We start from the raw sequence: 16754 nt of genomic DNA on the forward strand, positions 1-16754 counted from the left end.
GTGCCAGAGCCCCTGAAGGTCAGTGTGTCTATCTTCTGCCTTTCAGAAGCCTTAAAGTAGAAGCCCTCTCAACCTCACTTAAGCGTCCATAAAAGAAGAATGAGTAGAAAGAACAGGGTGTCCCATGAAACCCAGAGGAAGCAAAGACTGGCATCCTGAGGGACTGCGGTGAACAAGGAACGCCAGCCCCCTGAGATGCCAGGCTTCTCGGGGATCACGTCTCCCCCCCCACCCTCTGTTCCACCCTGCTCTGCTTTTCCACCACTCTCTGTAGCCACCTTTGTCATCTTCGGGGTGAACATCAGTGGCCCCGTTCCCGTCACTATTCTGGTCACTTTCAACCAATAAACATTCCCAGGCCAGTCGGTAATTAAAATGTTGGTGTAAGCCTAATGACTTAATCAGGATAGGCGATTTCACTTCAAAGCACTCCTCCTCGCCAGCCCATGCCTACTACAACCTGGGCACCCACTTGGAGGGAGGGGCGTCATCTCTGGTCCTGCACCAGGTAGACTTAGCCACCCAGGCCCTGGGGAGGGGTTGGAATGCACAGCACATCCATAACTCCCCTCTGCAGCCTCTCTTCTGTAGCCCCATGCGGGGGCTGAGACAGGAGTAATGAAACAGCTGTGTCTTCACCACCTTTGGCACAGCGGCCTCCGTGTCCACTTTGGACTGTGACATCCATTTGTTGGGGTCTCAGTTGGAACTGAAACAACATGCTTCTGCTTTCATACCCCGTTTAAACCATTCCCGAGTGTCCACAACACAGCAGCCCGGTCCCTGGCGCCTGCCACTGCTCCAGCTCTGCCCCCTGGGAGCCCCCAAGGGCATGAGACTCTTCCTCCCGCCGTCTGAGTAGCCTCCCTCTCCTATCCGCAAAGGCGGCTCCCACTCAGAGTTTTACACTCCAAATAGCACCTCCTCCAGGAAGACTCCCTGATTTCTTTCTAGATTGAGTAAAGCACTTATCAGACAGTTCTGTAATCATTTATTCTCTCTGTCTCCCACAATCGATGTGTACCCCTAGAGGGCAAGAACTATATTCTCTGTAACGGTGTTTCAGACCTGCATGTTGTAGGCTTTGGACAAATAGTCCCTAGTGGATAACTAAATGTCCCCCAAAGGGAACAGAAACCATGGCAGGGAGTACTAGAATCGTAGCATGCTCCGAGCATATACAAGACACCCCCACTCGCAGGGGGAAATTCCCCACTGGATTCTCCTGCAAGGAGGGGTGTCCCGGATCAATACTGCTTTCCTGTAAGGTTTACACTGTGGATAAGAAATGTCACAGACCTTTTCGCTTACATGCAAACTTAATTCCAACTGAAATGCAACTCTTCTTGCAATACCACAATGCTGCTCCGAACAAAATCCGTACCACTCCTCCCTAACCCGAAACACATGTAAACGGGATTACAAACTTCTTGCTGCCAATTTGCTCTGATGGCATAAAAGACCCAAAAGATGGTCCAAAGGCTCCGGAGCAATTATTGAACCACAGCTAGTGGGGAACTGTTCCAGCACTTCGAGGCGGTGTGCCTCTGCACAATCAGTGCCGGGATTTTGAAAAAGGGACCCTTGTCTTTGGCAAGGGCTGGAGCAAACCAGTGGCACGCAGGCCGACACCAGTGAGGGTGCACAGCCCCAGGGTGGCTCTAAGGCTGTTCTGGGGCTACATCCATCATGGCCTGTCTGGGCCTCCTTCGCCCCGAGCTAGGGTTGTCAGGTTCACAGGACAAAAATACAGGACATTCAGTTAAGTTTCAGATAAACCACAGGGAAATTTTTCATGTCCCATACAATATTTGAGTCATGCATGGCACATGCATGCATGGAGCATACTTATATACCAGAAGGTATTCGTTGTTCATTTGACATGGAAATTTCACTCGGCACCCTGTATTTCCTCTGGCAGCCCCACGCCGTGGTTTCCTGTCACCTCTGAGAGAAGGACGTCTATGGACCGAGCGGTGCACTAGGCCTGGTCTTAACCCACAGCCATTTCCCAGAGAAGAGACAGTGAGGACTGCCCCTCCCAACACCGCTCCCCCCCCACACACACACCCCCGCCCCGCTTCAATGCTCGGTTCCAGTGTTCCCCTTGATTTCTCAAAGCGGGGAGGGTGCAGGTCTTGCTGTTCTTCTAAGTTGGGGGAGAAAGTAACCCCATGGAAGGCCCTTGGCTTCCCCTAGGACCCTGGAAGGAGCCAGTCCCTGGCTTAAATGGATCCTTTTGACCACATGGTCATTATTTCCAATTGGGAAAATATGTCATTACTATGTTGCCGTTTCATTCCGGTCATTTGTGTCTGCTTTTCTGTCAGGGGGACATGGAAAGCTCTATTACTGTGCAGACACGCTCAGTCACAGCTCATCAAGGTGAGGATTACAGCCACACCGGCTGTTAGCAGGTGTGCCGGCCCCACTGTGAGCCCCATGCAAGGAAAGGGGAGTGGGGTCTGCTTGTGTTGCTTTTCACACTAGTAACAAAAAGGGCCTTTTCATCAGAACCTGTTAAGAGTTGTCTGGGGAATTATTTTTAAAAGAAGCATTTTTTATTTATTTATTTTTAGAATACCTGCTTTGAACATAAATATTTTCTTAATAGGTTTTTCCTAGCCTGACAATGGAAAGAGGTATAATTTGCAAGTGCTGATTTCCTAAAAGAGGCACATTCACTTGCTTGAAAGAGCATGAATGTGTGTCAGTGAAAGAAAGTAAATTTGATAAGGAAATTATACCTTTTGGGGAAAGTGCAGGGAGCAATGGAGGAGGAGGAGGAAACAGTTCGATCATTAAATTACTCTCCATTTCCCTCCCTATAGCTCTCCATGGAAAATAACTACCCCTGGCTCATAAATACTAGTAGCAAAGAGACAAAAACGTAAAAATTAAAAGCAGACCATATTTAAAAAAAAAAAAAAAAAAAGAACAAAACTCGAGGAGTCAAGCCATTCTGAAGGACTGGTGAGCTGGGCCTCGCTGCTTCCTGAGCAGCCACAGGGGCCCTGCCCTGGTGTGTTGACCTGGGATGGCCCAGCCGAAGTGGTTGGAAAACGTTTGGGTCATGGATCATTAAGACTCTGATACAAATTATGAGCCTGTTCCCAGAAAAGACTCACACCTTCACAGGCCATCTCAGGAGGTTCAGACCCTGCCCCCTACCCCCCAGACCTATTCATGGAGCCCAGGCTAAGACTCCTTGCTGGAAGCAAAACCAAAGTCTTTAAGGTGCCTGCTTCCTGGTGGCTGAGTGCACTTACAAATGAGGCCGGCTGCCGCGGGTTGGCCTTCCATCCTCCATTTTCCCAACCGTAGCCAGTAGTATGGGTATCCCACTTCTAGTGTTTCTAGAATCTGGTCATGCTCACCAGCTGACACCACGCTTTACCCCAGGGCCCTGGGGAGCGTTTGGAGCAGGATGGCTAAGCTTCTCTGAGGTCGAGAGACAGGCGGGGAGGAGGCCCGCTGCACCCCTTCCCGCTGACCCAGGAGAGGGCCCTGGTCTCTGAGTTTCTGTCTCCCCATCTGTACACAGGGAAAATGAACGGTACCACCGCGGGGCTGCAGTGAGACCCTCTGATGTTGTGTGTGTAAAAGCGCCTGACACGCAGCAGGCGTGCAGTGCAGAGCGCCATCTCTTCTAGGTCTCACTTCCCACGCCTCGTCACTGCTTTCTGGGATCGCCTGTCAAGCAACCTACTGGCACGAATTCCCTGTCTCAGGATCTACCTCGGGAACCCAGTCTGGGGACAGAGCACAAGGAGAACATTCGCTGAAATGGACGCTAGGCCACAATTCTTGAGTGGCAAAGGTAGAAGTGATAAAACAAGGCAGGCCGGCTCAGGTGCCGACTCAGGTGCCGCCCCAGGTGCTGGCAGCAGAAGACGAGCGGAAGGATAAATGTCCAAAAGGACACCAGACATTGGCTTGCAGACCAGCAGGCCAAATACAGGGACCGCATCACCTGGTGTGAGACCCCTTCACTGGAGTTGCCTCATGGCACCATCTACCTTGTGGAGCCCTACCTGTTGACACAGGTGCAGCCACCTGCTCAGCTTTGATGCAGCGCCTGGGGCCCTCGGCCTGGGAAGGTGCTGATTGGTGACAGTGAGAAAGACACTCGTCAACAGACCCTCAGAAGATGACTTTCCATGAGATCAAGGTAGTGTTTACCTTGACGTCTCCTTTCCATTCATATTTAGGACTTAAGCTCCTTTGGTCGGAAGAATGGAGTCCTAGCTGGCACAGTCCTTGTCCATAGATGGTATCTGGGCGTCTGGACAGAGCTTTGAAGGGTTTAGGAAGGGGCAGGGGGAGGAGGGAAGAAGAGCTCTCAACTTCAAAGAAGGGAGACAGTGACTGTGACGAGGCTCAGTAAGAGGCTGGATGTGATTTGGGAGTGCTGACAGGTGACTTCTGACCTCCGCCTGGGGCAGCAGCTGGCCCTGCCCACGGTTAACCCTCCTCAGGCAGCCGGGGCTGGGACACAGGTTCCTGCCTGGAGCGGATACATCAAATGGTGCAAGGAAGGCTTTTTTTCTCCCGGTCCTATTATCTTTAAAAATGTACCTACATGGGTAAAGAATGCACATGAGTGACTACAAAGGTTTCAGGTGCCACTATCTATGCCTAAGGGTGTTCAATTTACTCTCACACAAAGTGGACAAACTGGTCACTAACCCTTGTCTCCCCTTCCACAGGGGATCCCGCGCCCTTTACAGTTCTCCCTGAATCGCCGGATAGTTGTCCCGTCTTTTAAATGGAGTTCCCACGGCCCCTTTCTGCTGATGTGCCCACACCCACATCATCCTCAGGCCTGCGCCAGGGCTGGTTCCAGGAAGACTGGCCAGATTTCACTCGCTCTCCTCTCTTCTATGGGGAGGCTTGGGGACGGCATGGTACCTAGGAACCTGGTCAGCTCTGAGCTTCTCATTGACTTTTGTACTTTCCCTTGAAATCCTGATAGAAATATCTTCATGTTGCCAATAATCTGCGAAACTGACTGTGTGGTGGCTGCGTTAGGGCCGACAGAGCATGTTTCTGGCTGTCTCCTGACCCTGGATGTTGCTTCATTACAGAAAATAATTGGAAGATGGAATCCGTCCTCTTAGGAAATTCCCAAGAATAAGAAAACACATCCTAATAGCCTAAATCACTTCCTGTAGGAGATGGAGCATCTAATTATGTCCTTCGATTACTCATGGGAGTGAACATTTTTCCACCTATTTACTAATTGCATGTACTCCTGTGAAAATGTTTATTCATCATTCTGCCCAGTTATTCGCCGACTATGTGATGTGTTTCTTATCCATGTGTGTGGATGTCAATGGACTATGGATATGTTCTGTCATTTTTCGTGTCATCCATCCTTCCCCTAGTGTGAGCTGGGATTACTAGGCCTGCCAGGCTCTCGCCTTTCAGCTCCAAGGGATTCATCTTCCTGCTGTGTGTTGCTTAAGAGCAGCCTATGAAGGCCCGAAGCAAGTCAAACCCATCATTTCTCAATTGAGTTCAAATGTCCTTGTCCATAGAATAGAGAAATTTGGGAGATAAAGGCTCCTGAAACTGTCTGTATCACCATCTTCTCAGATGCCCATTTGGGAACTTTCTAAATAATATCAATACTCTTTTATAGCCTTGTTTATATTTACTAATTATATTTCCTTTTAGCAAAGAAAAAAACAAAAAACACATGCACACACCCATAATCCACCCATTTTTCAGGTGTGGGTTCAATTTAATATTCAGCATTGAGGATCAGTAATTATTCTATATACTAGTAGAAATCCTATACTGTGAAGATTATATTAGAAAAACAAATGCGCTGAGGCTTTTAAATAAAACTCGTGGCAATCTATATATGAAATTTGGTGTGAAAAATAATGTCACCTTGTTGAAAAATGATTAGGAATTGGAACTTCACGCATAATAATCTCCCTTTTGTCCAGCCTCGTGTTTTTCTTCAGTGAATAATATACTCCCATGTGAGCTGTATTTTATCTAGGATGTGTTTAGTACTTGTGAAAAGCAGAAGATTGAGAGGCCAAGGTGAAGATTTGAAGTCTGATCAAAGAGGAGTGAGTGGAGGACAGAACAGGCCTGCAGAGGGAATGGCCCCACACACAGTGAGCTGGGGCGGGAGGGCAGCTTTGTTCCCAAGGTTTTTCTGGAACTTTGGCCCTTCTGAGGTCTAGGTAACCTGGGATTCTGGGTATATCCTGGAGTCTTCTTAAGAAATCCAGCTGAAACCGGTTTGGCTCAGTGGATAAGAGCGTTGGCCTGCGAACTGAAGGATCCCAGGTTCAATTCCGCTCAAGGGCATGTAACTTGGTTGCGGGCACATCCCCTGTCGGGGGTGTGCAGGAGGCGGCTGATCAATGTTTCTCTCTCATCGATGTTTCTAGCTCTCTATCCCTCTCCCTTCCTCTCTGTAAAAAATTAATAAAATATATATATATTTTTAAAAAGAAATCCATCTTTTGGGTAAATTAGTTTGCAGGCAATTCTTTTCCTCTTACCTCGTGGTTTTAGTGGGAACGTGCTATATGACTTTCTTTCTTGTCACGTAAGGCACTAGAGTATGAAAGTCTCAGGGTAGGTCCTAGCCCTCTGACCTTGAGAACATTATATGACCTTTATTTACACAATGATAATTTTTTTAAAAAGCTTCCCTCATTGGTGTGAGGACTATATGGGCTATATATGAAAAGTTCTTATCTATACTAATAAAAGCCAAGGTGGCCTTCGTGCCCTCACACCCTCGCATGATGCCCTCATGTCATCACAAGATGGCCACCCCCACATCGTCACAAGATGGCCACCACAAGATGGCCTGCAGGGGAGGGCAGTTGGGGGTGACCAGGCATCAATCAGGCCAGCAGGGGAGCAGTTAGGGGGCGATCAGGCCAGCAGGCAGGTGAGCTGTTAGGAGCCAGCAATCCCGGATTGTGAGAGGGATGTCTGAGGGGTCCCAGATTAGAGAGGGTGCAGGCTGGGCTGAGGGACACCCCTTCTTCCAGGCCCCCCCCCCCCCATGCATGAATTTCATGCACTGGGCCTCTAGTAAAGTATAAAATGCTATATAAACCATTTGATATTATTTTGTCCTGAAAACAGCCCTGAGTGTTTTGTAAGGAAAATACTCCCCACCCAGCTATTTTCTGGACGAGGTCTCGGGCACAGAGGCGAGGCCCATCCCTGGTGGGGTCCAGAGAGCAATGTAGGCAGTGAGCATGGCTGAAGGAATCTGGGGCTTTCTTTCTGGAGAAAACACAAAGAAGAGTCAGTAAGTTATAGGTGGGGTGCCCGAGGCCCCCATCAGATCGCTATAAGCTGAGGTTGAGACCCAGGGCATTTCAAAAACATTCCAGTGGACAACCTGTCCAGGGGTTCCCACTGTGTGCATTTAGTGCATTTATTGACAAGGTTTGAGAGTGCCATCTTGTTCTTTGATTTCTATTTCCTCTATTTGGGGGGCTGAAGGCCAGGAGCAGACAAAGCATGGAGCTGCCACCTGCAGGAGGCCCGTCTCAACATGGGTCAGTGTGAAGGTTGGACACACCCTCAGATTTGTATGTTTCAAAGTAAAGACAGAAGGCCAGCCTTTCCTCCCTTTCCCACTCCAGCTAAGTTCATTGGCTAAAGTGAAAGGGGTCTTCTTCACTGTAGTAAAAGAATGGTTTTCGTTGAATTGGTGCTGTCAGTTCTAGTTTTCCGCTTGTGTGGAAAAACGTTATTTGGGCAAATTCTTTGAACTCATTTCATCAAACTAAATATTCCTAGAAATTCCACAAAATGAATTATTTCCTCTTTATAAACTGGAAGGAAGCCGGCGTCCTCACCACAGATCAGATGCTGTACTGAAAACACCATGCCTCTTAGGCTTGGAATGAAGCCAACACCAAGGGTTTAAAGCTGAAGCCCAGCTTTTGCTTGTGTATTTTAGGTTGTTGGTGCCCTTTTGCTCAGTTTGTTGCTGTGCGGTCACCACACTAACGTGTGTTAGGGACACGAGGCACGTGTGCATCGGCGGTGCGGGGGAGGCACAGGTAGAAAGTGAGGCTTTCTCCTTCCTTCCAGTGAGTCAGCTCAATAAGAGATTAGAACCTTCTCCAAAAGTGCAGCAATAACGTTCAATAACACATGTTCATTTGTCCGACTTGCCCATCAGTCAGCATTGCTTTCGGTCATTAATAACATAAGTGGTCAGTGCACTTCCCGGGGCCCAGGAAAAATACTCGAGGGGTCAGACCTTCTGATCACATGGGGCAAGAGCTGTTCGTTTATAGACCGACTAAATACATAAAGTAATCCAGAGGAAAATGCTACAGGTCTATCACTCTGTAATTATTTACTTTGGCGGATCGTGGTCTGCTTGAGCTGGGCCAGAAGAGCCTTCTACACCGGGCCACCAGGCAGGGACTGAGACTGGCCTTGGAGAATGAGATGCTGGAGCGCAATAGAGAACAAAGTCTGATTGAGTTTGCGGAGACAGTGTTAACCCCCAGGCTTCCAGGTTTAGAAGCCAATAAACATCCCTTTTCTCTAAGCCAATCTGAGGTGGTTTCTCTGCCATTTACAACCTAATAAAATAAACAACAGCCCCGCAGGAGGTAAGAGGAGGGAGAGATTGCCCTGGGGAGCTGCTAGGAGAGACTGTGGCAAAGGTGGGCTCTTCTGGTCTTTGAAGGTCACAGAAGAACGAGGGACGTGGACAGAGAGGTGTGCATCGGGAGAGGGAGCTCTCTTGGCTGCAAAACCAGAGGGACCGTGTATGACCCTGGTCTGTAATGTGTCCGTTAGTAAAAGCTCTCCGCTTGGTGAAGAAGAAACGGAACTATAATTTGGCTCTCTAGGAAGAAGACTTAGAGACTGAGCAAGAAAATGTGGCCCGTGCTGGTGCCTGTTTTGGTTAAGCTTTCACGGAGGAGATAAGAAACAGCCCAGGGCTGAGAACGCGTGGTATACATTTACTCCTAAGCAGGGCATCAAAACCCAACCAAGTGGGAACTTCTCTGAGCTGAGAGATGGTTGAAGGCTGTTATTGAAAGAATGCCTGGTGTGTTTACATTTCAGTGCAAGGTAGCCCTCTCTGAGCCTGGAGACTGAGAAAGCGATCAATAATGCCCCTTAACTTGCTACAGGTTCACACCAGGTCACCGTGTCACCAATAACTCCCTCATCGGGAGGATTTATGGTGCCCGCCACTGCCATTTGTTTTATGCCAAGAGCAATAAGCCTCCCTGCAGCCTTTGCTCTGCTGATGGTATCTTCACCCCACACTCCGTGATGCGGTCAGAAGACACTGCACGGCTAGGTCTACCTGCAAACCAGCTTCCCCTCCCCCGTTTGAGGTCAGAAACTCCGGGTGGTGCAGGCCACCCTGGAGGCCACTGAGAACTGTCCGCTTGTGTTCAGTTGCTTTTTCATACAGCAAAGCAAACGTAGTTCAAAATGGTCTCTGTGCCAGTATGAAAGCCTCATATTAATGGCTATTCGGAGGGTATTGCTTTGTTTTAACACAGAAGCACTTTTAGAGGCAGAGACCTCGGGGAGGAGCCCACTCGGATGCCCTTTTTCCTGGTTGACCGCAGACACTCAATCAACACCTGATAAAGGGACCGGCCAAATCTGCTCCCAGGACCCTCCAGGACAGCGGCGGCCCCTCCGCTGAGTGGAGACTGCACTCGGCCCTGTCATGTGTTGCATTGATGCCGGAATTATGTTCACTTTTGGATGACACTGAAGTGGACGCAAACCTGATTGAGGTGCTCGCTCTGAATTGGTGGGGAAGGGATGTAAAGAACAAGAGAAGCTGCAGGGTAAGTGGAATGCGTCAGGTTCCTTTAGGAAGCAAAGGTGCATCGGGAGTGGAAAAGGGGAGGGGCTCACTTGTGGGTGGGGAAGAGGACGCATGTGATGTGGGGCATTTTACAGCCCTTGCGGACACAACACACACACAGACACACAGACACACAGGCACACAATCATACACAGACACACGCAGATACACAGATACACAATCACATAGGCACACACAGATACATAAACAGACACACAATCACACAGAGGCACATACACAGGGACACACAGACACACACAGACACACACTAAGGGACACACAGGCACACTCGCAGGTGCATTCTCCAATTTTCTTCCATTGCAGAGCAGGCTCATTTTGCAGGAGCTTTTCGCATGCATGACCCAGTCAGTCTTGCAACAACCCACACAGGACATAGGTTGGGTACAGTTCTCCACTTTACAGAGTCTGGACTTTGAGACCTTTCTCCCCAATAATGTCCATCCATTATTTTCTTTATTAGCCAAAGTGGTTTCTTTAAACCACCTGATTTGATAGCCTGTGGCAGGAAGACTTCTAAGAAGGCCCCCAAGACTCCGACGCCTTGATGGGTGGGCCCGTATAAACCCCTCTCCTTGAGTGTGGACAGATGGACAGTGCCTGGGATGCGTCAGTGGCTCCTTTGATCAGGTTTCACTCTGTAAGGCTCCATCGTCATGCCCATAGAGAGAGGCACTCCAGCTGGTGTGACAGGGCCACGGGGCTGAGACCTCAGGGCAGCTGCCAGGCGTTGCAGGGAACTGAATGCTATCACCAACATGGATGAGCGTGCAAAGGACCCCGAGCCCCGCAAGGGGACCCAGAGCCCACCCAGCAAGGGGACCACAAACCCCGCAAGGGGACCCAGAGCCCAGCGAGGGGACCCCAAGCCCAGGAAGGGGATCCAGAGCCCAGCAAGGGGACCCAGAGCCCAGCAAGGGACCCAGAGCCCAGGAAGGGGACCCCGATCCCAGCAAGGGGACCCAGAGCCCAGCAAGGGGACCCAGAGCCCAGCAAGGGACCCAGAGCCCAGCAAGAGGACCCAGAGCCCAGCAAGGGGACCCCGATCCCAGCAAGGGGACCCAGAGCCCAGCAAGGGGACCCAGAGCCCAGCAAGGGACCCAGAGCCCACCCAGCAAGGGGACTCCGATCCCAGCAAGAGCCACAGCCCAGCCCACCTCAGCCTTGCGAGACCCTGAGCAGAGAGCCCAGGTAAGCCAGTCTCTGACCCTCTGGCTGAAATGCTAACTGGGTGGTGTTTGAAGGCACTGAGTTTGTGACAATTGGTTGCACACAATAGAAAATGAATACAGAGGACATCTTCTCTATGATTTTGATCCACTTCTCTTTTTTCTTCGTATCTAATCATTTGTTTTCAATCCTCCAGGTCAAATCTAGGCATTTCTTGAAATGTGTGCTCATGTCTAGTTTCCTTGTGCAGCAGTTTGGGGTCAAAATATCTAAACTTTCATCCTTAGGCTCCCTACAGAAGGCTGTCCTTCCTGAGACTCTGGGGGTGGAGCCACCATCCACATTCCTCTAAAAAGGCACCAGGATGAATGAGAGGAAACGCAAGAGCCTCAGAGGCCTGAATCCGGCTGGGACAACAGGAGGCTGGGGCAGGCCAGCAGGGGCCCTGTCTACTGCTGTTATCTCCATGTTGCCAATACAAATCGAGAGACCCACATTTCCCCAGCAGTCAGCAGGGCGTTGAATGTCTTCAGACTCTGAGAGAAGCCTGGTTTCCTCACAGTCAGGCCCAGCACACAGGCCCTGTCCCCAGGAGTCAGTCTAGGACAAGCATTGGCCAAATCAAATCCTTGAGGTTCATCTGTGGGAAAATGCAAGGATCTCTGATGAGGATAAAATTCTGTTTTCCACAGACAAGAAGTCAAGTGGGCTTGCCTCTATTTCTGCTTGTGTCAAGGCCTGGATGGATTGGCCAGGCTCCCCTTCCTTTGTGTGTGTGTGTGATTTGGAAGCTGTTATCACTATTCAGTAGTACAATGAGTGCAGAATTTGGGCAAAAGGCAAATGGGGAAAACAATGCTAGAGCTTAAAAAAGAAATAATTGCAAGTGTCTGATCTGGCTACGGAGTATGGCATGGCAAAATCAACGATTAGCACAATTTTAAAAGCATGAAGAGGCTATCAAGAGTGCTGATGTTACTAAGGGTGTTGCTAAGGGTACATTTCATTTCCTTTTTGTTAAATTTTCATTACATAGCATGACCTTTTTGTTTTTAAAGTGTTTATTTATAGCTTAAACAGTACATTAGACATGTACTGTATGTAAGAAAAGTCCAAACAGGGAATTATTTAGGGGTCTGTAATAGATTAATTCAATTTACATTGTTTCTAATGGGGATACTAGTAAATAATTTGGTTTCCAAACACATCGCTTCTCAAACAGCCTTCAGAACACATTAAGTTCCAGAACCGAGGTTCCACTTAGCTGCTGAAGTTGAACATATGCTCACCCTCTGACCCAGCAAGGGGCGTGCATGCATAGGAAAGTGCGTACGAGATCGATCGCAGCCACATTGCTCATGACAGCCCCAGCCTGGGAGCAGCCACCCCTCAGCTGCAGAAAGGACAAGTGAACGGTGGTCTCTGAAGACCAGGGAAGACTGCCCAGCAATGAGAACAAATGTCACCTACAAGCAACAGCACCGATGAGTCTCACGCCCGTGAGCTGGCCGCAGCTAATCCGAAAAGAATACACAGTGTAGTTCCTTTCCCATAGAGTACATAGAAGGTCTTCCTTCCTGGGGGAAAAATCATCTTTGGTGTCAGGCAGGCATGATTGCCTTGGGGAAGGAGACACAGGATGAGACTTGGAAGGCGCAGGAGAGCTTCTGGGATTCTGCTGCTCTTCTGCGTCTTGATCCATGTACTTATCCCACAGGTGTTTGCAATAGGACAGTGATGGGCAACCTTTTGAGCGTGGGGTGTCAAACTTCGCCAAAAAACTGAGCATAACTCGGGTAGTGTGTCACTTTGAGGAAAAAACTAACTCCAAGACTCTAGTCGCAAATGTTTCATCCTCAGGAGCAGCAAACGTTTCATCCTCGGCATGCAGCCGCGTGTCATCAGAAATGGCTACGCGTGTCAGTGCTGACACGCGTGTCATAGGTTCGCCATCACTGCAATAGGAGAACCTTCATTGAGCTGGATGCTTAAGAGTTGCACACTTTTCTGCACTTATATGTTAATTAAAAGTATTTTAAAAGTTGACACTCATTTTTTTATCTGCATTTTCTATACTAGGACAACTAAAACGTCTGAAACAATGTTTAATGCATAAAAATGATGAGTAAACAACTCCATGGGGATGCATGAGGCAGGCACATGCCCTCAATGACCTAATACTAAGGCTCTCCCAGCACCCACAGGCCGCACTGGCCATCTGAGCAGTAAGAAGCCGTGGGAAAGTCTGCCAATGACCACTGTCCCGTCATCTGCTATGAGGGCCTCGGGTATGCTAGCCCTGCTACAGGGCAACACCACTTCTCAGAGGTACTGCACTTCTAGGGAGAGAGTAAGCAGAGGAGGACACGCACAGAGAAAACTGACAGAGGAAGCCGTGTGCACGTGAAAATTCTTACTGACCTTCTGCCTGCTTTTTTAAAAATAAAGATTATATTTCTGTTATACCTGGCAGCGACCTATGGTAAATTAATAGATTCAGTAGATATTTTCTCTGCTGTTAAAGTGCATTTTACTGATATACTCAGGGCCATAAGCAATTCAAGTCTCTAAGTAAGTCTCATGAATGTATCACTTTTGTTTCATGAACAATGCAGCTGTTATCAGCATTCTGCCCCTTGAATCAAGGACTATTGTTTTATTATAAGCACTGTGAAAACAGCAAAAGGGGCGGGAAGTGGTACGACAAAACAACACAGAACAGAAATTGGACGGACACGTCAGTTATTCAGAAATATTATCAAAATATAGGAGACACTCATTCTCGGTGGGTTGAAGACTGAATTGATCAATGGCTGGTGGAAGCTGTGTTCATTCTGAAAGACAGCAGGTGTTAAAACAATGAGAAGTGACCTTCTTTGCACCTGGCTTACAAAAGCTGCCTCTGTGTTTGTGGAAAAAGGCAGGATAATAATAATCATCGAAAACATCCTGCCTCTGGCCAGTTCCTTTTTATTTTTTTTCTCACACTGGGCAGTTTTATTTATAGATAATAAGGCCGCTTCTAAGAAACACACACACACACACACACACACACACACACACAACACACGCTCATTTCCCAGTGGAAGTGATGTTTATTTGACGTAAAATAGCTTTGGGGTTTGTATCATCTGTTTTCTTTGGAATTCCATCCAGAATGTGATGTACAGCTTGCTCATATCCCTTTTAATTCAGTTGACTAGCATTTTCTCAATGAACTCTGTCAAATATTTCCCGGCCCAAGTCCCCTTTGCTGCTATTGTGATGGACTGGAGGGAAGCCAAGCTGGACAGCCATACTCCGCCAGGCAGGCAGCTATCAGCTGTTGGAGCCCTTGTTGCTAAGCCGGTATCTGTGTTGTGAGCGCCCAGCTGCACATCCTGCGAGGAGCAGATCTTGGACACCTGGGGTATCTCCCAAGATTTCTCTGAACCCCCAAACGAGGAACCCTGCTAACTGAGATGTGAATTTTGAGCAGACCCCTAGGCAACCTGAGCAGCTTAGGGGACCAGCTGCCACACAATAGCATGTGGGCTTTAATCTGTGCCAAGAGCTCTGCATACATTATTCATCCAGTCCTTGTGTCAATCCGTCGAGGTGAGTGGAACTATCACAAACTGTAACCTGTCCTGGACATTGAGGGGTTGGTTAGAAAGACTGTGACTGTTATGTCTTTGAACACCAAAGATCTACCGTTGTTCACTTTAACCTTTTGCACTCAGATGTCGAGATTAAAATTACTCTTTGAATGTATCAATAATTTGAAATATAAAAAAATCCAAATAAATAAGTTTGTATGAAAAGAAACTCCAGTTTTTTATTCTACTGCCGCGCTTTGTAAAACCTGGGTATTTAAAAAATTAAATCCCGAGTAGAATAAAGGAATCGAGAAAAAAGCAAGCGAGTGCAAAGGGTTAATAATGCTGAGTTAATAAAACCCAGGCTTTATTTATTTCCAGTTACGTGTGGAAATGTAAGCAGCAGTATCTCACCCATCTGCTTTTGTACAGACATTCACCAGACCTAAAAGGCGGGGTGCTACAGCAGAGAGCTTCACATCTGGCATTTTAAAGTACACCTCTTATGTAGAGTGGTAGTTTTATCCTTAGAAGCCCAGAAAAATGCTTCTCACGTGTGAGTTCAGAGGAGAGGGCCTTCAAATTCTATTTGAACTGCACACCTTTTCCCTTTGATAGAGCCTGCCTTCGCTATCCACGGTGCCCCAGGCCTACCGGAGGATGGAGGAGGAACTGGATCAAAGTCCGTGCCACGTCCTTTTCAGCGTGCCTTGAAGTCCCACGAAACCTCAATGGGATCACGGCAGTCACTTCTCAGAGTCCAGAACTCACGCTCGTCAATGACCTTACCACAACCTCGTTACAGGCTAGGTAAACTCATCTTTGGAAGACTCCGCTCCTTACTGCGTTCCGGGAGGAATACGAGAAAACCATCAACAGCGCTCAAGCACTGAGTTTCCAGTAAAACAGTTCAGAAACTAAATCTCCCGAATACTACATACACAGGGTCATACCCTCCAGGGTTCTAGTAGATGGCAACTTAAAAACCAGCCAAGGAGCCACCCGACACTTTGAATGACAAGCAGGTGTTCTCATTGTGTAGAGATGGACTTAGGTGCAGACATGTCACTGGAGCGGCTTCTAGTCACACTGTTAGGAAATGCACTGGTTGTCTGACAGTTCCAATCATCTGAAAGTCCATCCCTCCTAATAAAGTATCCAGTTGTTTCCCAATGAACGATGGGCTTATAATTTGCCTGATTATGATGTAAACTAGTGCAGGGCGGCACCCAGCATCCTAAGACAGCTCCAAAAGATGGAAAGACCGTCAAGATTGATGATGTCACTAAGCCACTGAAATAATCAGTTGTGAAACAGCCTCACCTCTATTCTTGCTGTTACGAGAGATTATAAAACTTCCTTTTGTCTAAGCCCTTGGACACTGGGTGGTCTATTCCTTGCATTTGAAAACATGTTGATGTATCCATGAGTATTATATTTCCTGGGGGGTTTTGTACTCTACACTTGTTTGCTTGTTTTGTACTCTAACCTTTCATCTCACTTCTTAGACTCGTGTCTTCTTGTCATCAGAATTATGGGTGAGAATTCTCGGTATTTTGTCTACTTGGTTTCTTTCCCCAGGAGGGATATTCCGGAAGGGGGTGGGGTGGGGGTGAGATGAATGTCATTCTGTAATGCAGTGCCATTTCTGAAGGCGATGGCATGAAGTTGTACTGAATTTTTTCGTTAGGTCGCTCCTTTATTTTCCGCTGGATTTTACTTTTCTAGCCATTGCATTACTAACTGTGGGAGAGGGGCTCTGTCATCCCGATTCCGTCATTTCTACGTGGATGTTCTCACCACGCTCGTTTGGCTGCATGTGTTCTGAATGTATTCCTGTACGAATTGCAGAGTGTAAAATTTGCAAATAAACCTCTAGCTACTAAAACAGAAGAAGAGCAAAGAAAGCATTCGGAGCGACTTGCTAATAACGAACACCCACGTAGCTTTTCACATTTACAGCGCACCTGCGCCTTCATTTTCATTAAGCCCCTTTTCGTTCAGAAGGGCAGCGTCCGCATTTGTCCCGTATCCCCAACCAAGTCTGCTCTTGGCTCAGAGCAGATGCCCAGTAACGATCTGAACGAATGAATGTTACTCTACGGGTGGAAAGACTGAGGCAGCAATCATTCGAGGCC

This window comes from Eptesicus fuscus, chromosome 11 (assembly GCF_027574615.1).
Source record: "Eptesicus fuscus isolate TK198812 chromosome 11, DD_ASM_mEF_20220401, whole genome shotgun sequence".
Lineage (NCBI taxonomy): Eukaryota > Metazoa > Chordata > Mammalia > Chiroptera > Vespertilionidae > Eptesicus > Eptesicus fuscus.